Source organism: Capra hircus, chromosome 14, assembly GCF_001704415.2.
Source record: "Capra hircus breed San Clemente chromosome 14, ASM170441v1, whole genome shotgun sequence".
In the NCBI taxonomy this organism is placed as follows: domain Eukaryota; kingdom Metazoa; phylum Chordata; class Mammalia; order Artiodactyla; family Bovidae; genus Capra; species Capra hircus.
Window position 1 is genome coordinate 90,506,075 of NC_030821.1, and position 6,410 is coordinate 90,512,484.

Sequence of the window (6,410 nt, forward strand, 5' to 3'; positions counted from 1 at the left end):
CTTCGGCACTCAGCCTCCTTCCCAGTCCAACTCTCACATCCATACATGGCCACTGGAAAAACCATAGCCTTGACTAGATGGACCTTTGTTGGCAAAGTAATATCTCTGCTTTTGAATATGCTGTCTAAGTAGGTCATAACTTTCCTTCCAAGGAGTAAACACAATTTAATTTCATGGCTGCAATCACCATCTGCAGTGATTTTGGAGCCCAGAAAAATAAAGTCTGACACTGTCTCCACTGTTTCCCCATCTATTTCCCATGAAGTGATAGGACCGGGATTCTCCAGGCAAGAATACTGGAGTGGGTTGCCATTTCCTTCTCCAGGGTATCTTCCCAACCCAGGGATCGAACCCGGGTCTCCTGCATTGGAGGCAGACGCTTTAACCTCTGAGCCACCAGGGAAGCCCCAATGGGACCGGATGCCATGATCTTCGTTTTCTGAATGTTGAGCTTTAAGCCAACTTTTTCACTCTCCTCTTTCACTTTCATCAAGAGGCCCTTTAGTTCTTCACTTTCTGCCATAAGGGTGGTGTCATCTGCATATCTGACGTTATTGATATTTCTCCCAGCAATCTTGATTCCAGCTTGTGCTTCCTCCAGCCCAGCGTTTCTCATAATGTATGCTGCATATAAGTTAAATAAGCAGGGTGACAGTATACAGCCTTGACATATTCTTTTTCCTATTTGGAACCAGTCTGTTGTTCCATGTCCAGTTCTAACTGTTGCTTCCTGACCTGCATACAGGTTTCTCAAGAGGCAGGTCAGGTGGTCTGGTATTCCCATCACTTTCAGAGCTTTCCACAGTTTATTGTGATCCACACATTCAAAGCCTTTGGTATAGTCAATAAAGCAGAAATAGATGTTTTTCTGGAACTCTCTTTTTTGATGATCCAGTGGATGTTGGCAATTTGATCTCTGGTTCCTTTGCCTTTTCTAAAACCAACTTGAACATCTGGAAGTTCACCATTCATGTATTGCTGCTGAAGCCTGGCTTGGAGAATTTTGAGCATTACTTTGCTAGCATGTGAGATGAGTGCAATTGTGCAGTAGTTTGAGTCTTCTTTGGCATTGCCTTTCTTTGGGATTGGAATGAAAACTGACCTCTTCCAATCCTGTGACCACTGCTGAATTTTCCAAATTTGCTGACACATTGAGTGCAACACGTTCACAGCATTATCTTTCAGGATTTGAAATAGCTCAACTGGAATTCCATCACCTCCACTAGCTTTGTTCGTAGTGATGCTTCCTAAGGCCCACTTGACTTCACATTCCAGGATGTCTGGCTCTAGGTGAGTGTGAGTGATTGCACCACCATGATTACCTGGGTCATGAAGATCTTTTTTGTACAGTTCTTCTGTGTATTCTTGCCACCTCTTCTTAATATTGTCTGCTTCTATTGTGTCCAAACCATTTCTGTAGTTTATTGAGCCCATCTTTGCATGAAATATTCCATTGGTATCTCTAATTTTCTTGAAGAGATCTCTAGTCTTTCCTAATCTGTTGTTTTCCTCTATTTCTTTGCATTGATCACTGAGGAAGGCTTTCTTATCTCTCCTTGCTATTCTTTGGAACTCTGCATTCAGATGGTATATCTTTCTTTTTCTCCTGTGCTTTTCACTTCCCTTCTCTTCCCCAACTATTTGTAAGGCCTCCTCAGACAGCCATTTTGCTTTTTTGCATTTCTTTTTCTTGGGATTGGTCTTGTTTCTTGTCTCCTGTACAATGTCACAAACCTCCATCCATAGTTCATCAGGCACTCTGTCTATCAGATCTAGTCCCCTAAGTCTATTTTTCACTTCCACTGTATAGTCATAAGGGACTTGATTCAGGTCATACCTGAATGGCTTAGTGGTTTTCTCCACTTTTTTCAGTTTAAGTCTGAATTTGGCAATAAGGAGGTCGTGATTTGAGCCACAGTCAGCTCCCAGTCTTTTTTTTTTGTTGACTGTATAGAGCTTCTCCATCTTTGGCTGCAAAGAATATAATCAGTCTGATTTTGGTGTTGACCATCTGGTGATGTCCATGTGTAGATCTTCTCTTGTGTTGTTGGAAGAGGGTGTTTGCTATGACCAGTGCATTCTCTTGGCAAAACTCTATTAGTCTTTGCCCTGCTTCCTTCTGTACTTCAAGGCCAAATTTGCCTGTTACTCCTGGTGTTTCTTGACTTCCTACTTTTGCATTCCAGTCCCCTATAATGAGAAGAACATCATTTTGGGGTGTTAGTTCTAGAAGGTCTTTTAGGTCTTCATAGAACTGTTCAACTTCAGCTTCTTCAGCGTTACTGGTCAGGGCATACTTGGATTACCATGATATTGAGTGGTTTGCCTTGGAAATGAACTGAGATCATTCTGTCGTTTTTGAGATTGCATCCACGCACTGCATTTCTGACTCTTTTGTTGACTATGATAGCTACTCCATTTCTTCTAAGGGATTCCTGCCCACAGTAGTAGATATAATGGTCATCTGAATTAAATTCACCCATTCCAGTCCATCTTAGTTCACTGATTCCTAGAATGTCTATGTTCACTCTTGTCACCTCCTGTTTGACCATTTTCAATTTGCCTTGATTCATGGACCTAACATTCCAGGTTCCTATGCAATATTGCTCTTTACAGCATTGAACCCTGCTTCCATCTCCAGTCCCATTCACAACTGGGTGTTGTTTTTGCTTTGGCAGCAAGATGGATGGACCTATATAGATTATCACACTAAGTGAAGTAAATCATACTAATTGAGCAAACTCACAATGTGGCAAAGTAGAAGGACGTGTGCTAATTCTCCTGTGAAAACTCCAAAATGCAACTAACCGCTGAACAACCATCAGCAGGAGAATGTTGGATTCCACCAAAAAAAGATACTCCACATCCTAGGGGAAAGGAAAACCCCCCAACAAGATGTTAGGAGGGGCAAAATCACATTTAGAATTAAACCCCATACCCGCCAGAGACTCTTGTTGGGTTCACACAAAACCTTGTGTGCACCACAGGAGACTGAGCAGACCTGCCTCTGAGTGTTTGAGTGTCTCCTTCGGAGGAACAGGTCAGTAGTGGTCTGCTGCAGAGACAGGAGCTCTCGCTGAAGCAGACTTGGGAGGGGTGGCATGTGAGCCCCACCATACAGCCACTGAGCAGACAACCCACAAACTGGGAAACAATTATATCAAAGAAGTTCTCACACTGTTGCAAAAGTCATAGGGCCCACAACAGATTTCACAACCTGGGGATCCTGCAAAGGGACAGAGAACCCCCAGGGAATTTGACTTTGAAGGCCAGTGCAATTTGATTACAGAACTTCTGGAGGACTGGTGAAACAGACTCTTGGAGGGCACAGACAAAACCTTGTGCACACCAGGACCCAGGAGAAAAGAGCAGTGATCCCTCAAGAAACTGAGCCAGACTTGCCTGTGAGTGGCCAGGAGTCTCTGGCAGAGATGTGGGTCAACAGTGGTCTGCCATGGGGTCAGGGTATTTAATAAACAGTCCTGGCATAAATCCTTTGGAAGGAGTTATGACTCTATATGTCCTTTTGACCCCATTATCCCCACCATAGTTTGGCCTCAGGCCATACAGGGAGGGAACACAGCCCCACCCATCAATAGAAAATTGGATTAAAGATTTACTGAGCATGGACCCACACATCAGAGCAAGACCTAGATTCCCCCACAGCCAGTCCCTCCCATCAGGAAGCTTCCACAAGCCTCTTACCCTTATCCATCAGAGGGTGGACAGAATGGAAACCACAGTTACAGAAAACTAACCAAGCTGATAACATGGATCACAGTCTTGTCTAACTCAATGAAACTATGAGCCATGCCATGTAAGGCCAACCGGGACGAATGAGTCATGGTGGAGAGTTCTGGCAAAACGTGGTCCACTGGAAAAGGGAATGGCAAACCACTTCAGTACTCTTGCCTTGAGAACCCATGAACAGTGTGAAAAGGCAAAAAGATAGGACACAGAAAGATGAACTCCTCAGATTGCCCAATAAGCTACAGTAAAGAAATACTTCCAGAAAGAATGAAAAGGCTGAGTCAAAATGAAAACAGCACCCAGTTGTGGATGTGACTGGTGATGGAAGTAAAGTCCAATGCTGTGAGAACAATATTGCATAGGACCCTGGAATGTTAGGTCCATGAGTCAAGGTAAATTGGAAGTGGCCAAACAGGAGATGGCAAGAGTGAACATCAACATTTTAGGAATCGGCAAACTAAAATGGATGAGAGTGGGCAAATTTAATTCAGATGACCATTCTATCTACTACTGGGGGCAAGAATCCCTAACGAGAAATGCAGTGACCCTCAAAGTCAACAAAAGAGTCCAAAATGCAGTACCTGGGTGCAATCTCAAAAACAACAGAATGATCTCTGTTTTCAAGGCAAACCGCTCAGTATCACAGTAATCCAAGCCTATGCCCTAACTACTAGTGCTGAAGAAGCTGAAGTTGAACGGTTCTATGAAGACCTACAAGACCTTCTAGAAATAACACCAAAAAAGATGTCCTTCTCATCATCAGGGACTGGAATGTAAAAGTAGGGGGTCAAGAGATACTTGGATTAACAGGCAAGTTTGGCCTTGGAGCACAAAATGAAGCAAGGCAAAGGCTAACAGAGTTTTGACAAGAGAACTCACTGAACATAACAAACACCCTCTTCCAACAACGCAAGAGACAGCTCTATACATGGACATCACCAGATGGTCAATACCATGGTCAGATTAATTATATTCTTTGCAGCCAAAGATGGAAAAGCTCTATACAGTCAGCAAAAACAAGACCAGGAGCTGACTTTGGCTCAGATCATGAATTCCTGATTGCCAAATTCAGACTCAAATTGAACAAAGTGGGGAAAACCACTAGATCATTCAGGTATGACCTAAATCAAATTCATTATGATAATATAGTGAAAGTGAGAAATAGATTCAAGGGATTAGAACTGATAGACTGATAGACAGAGTGCCTGAAGAACTATGGATGGAGGTTCATAACATTGTACAGGAGGCAGTGATCAAAACCATCCCCATGAAAAAGAAATGCAAAAAGGCAAAATGGTTGTCGGAGGAGGGCTTACAAAGTGCTGAGAAAAGAAGAGAAGCAAAAGGCAAAGGAGAAAAGGAAAGATATGAATGCAGAGTTCCAAAGACTATTCAGGAGAAATTAAACAAAAATTTTTTTAAGGCCTTCCTAAGTGATCAGTGCAAGGAAATAGGGAAAAATGATAGAAAGGGAAAGACTAGGAATCTCTTCAAGAAAATTAGAGATACCAAGGGAATATTTCATGCAAAGAAGGGCACAATAAAGGACAGAAATGGTATGGCCCTAACAGAAGCAGAAGATATTAAGAGTTGGCAAGAATACATAGAAGAACTATACAAAAATATCTTCAAGACCCAGATAATGACAAAGGTGTGATTACTCACCTAGAGCCAGACATCCTGGAGTGTGAAGTCAGGTGGGCCTTAGGAAGCATTACTGCAAACAAAGCTAATGGATGTGATGGAATTCCAGTTGAGCTCTTTCAAATCCTGGAAGATGATGCTGTGAAAATGCTGCAGTCAATATGGCAGCAAATTTGGAAAACTCCCCTGTGGCCACGGGGTTGGAAAAAGTCAGTTTTCATTTCAATCCCAAAGAAAGTCAATGCCAAAGAATATTCTAACTACCACATAATTGCACTCATCTCACATGCTAGCAAAGTAGTGCTCAAAATTGTTCAAGCTAGGCTTCAGCAGTACATGAACTGAGAAGTTACAGATGTTCCAGTTAGATTTAGAAAAGGTAGAAGAACCAGAGATCAAATTGCCAACATCCGCTGGATCATAGAAAAAGCAAGAGCATTCCAAAAAAGCATCTACTTCTGCTTCATTGACTACATTAAAATCCTTTGACTTTGTGGATCACAACAAACTGTGGAACATTCTTAAAGAGAATTCTGTTTGCAGGTAAAGAAGCTACAGTTTGAACCAGACATGGAACAAGACTGGTTCCAAATTGGGAAAGAAATACATCAAGGCTGTATCTTGTCACCCTGCTTATTTAACTTATATGAAGAGTGAAGTGAAGTGAAGTCACTCAGTTGTGTCCGACTCTTTGCGATCCCATGGACTGTAGCCTATCAGGCTCCTCCATCCATGGGATTTTCCATGCAGGAATACTGGAGTGGGTTGCCATTTCCTTTACATCATGTGAAATGCCAGGCTGGATGAAGCACAAGCTGGAATCAGATTGTCGGGAGAAATATCAATAACCTCAGATATGCAGATGACACCACCCTTATGGCAGAAAGCTAAGAGGAACTAAAGGGCCTCTTGATGAAAGTGAAAGAGGAGAGTGAAAAAGCTGGCTTAAAACTCATTCAAAAAATGAGGATCATGGCATCTGGTCCCATCACCTCATGACAAATAGATGGGGAACA

General features: G+C 42.5%; 1 non-coding gene across 1 annotated transcript; it reads right to left on the reverse strand.

The window, feature by feature from the left end:
* Positions 332-403, reverse strand: TRNAW-CCA. Its single transcript has one exon. It is a non-coding gene; the product is annotated as a tRNA-Trp (tRNA).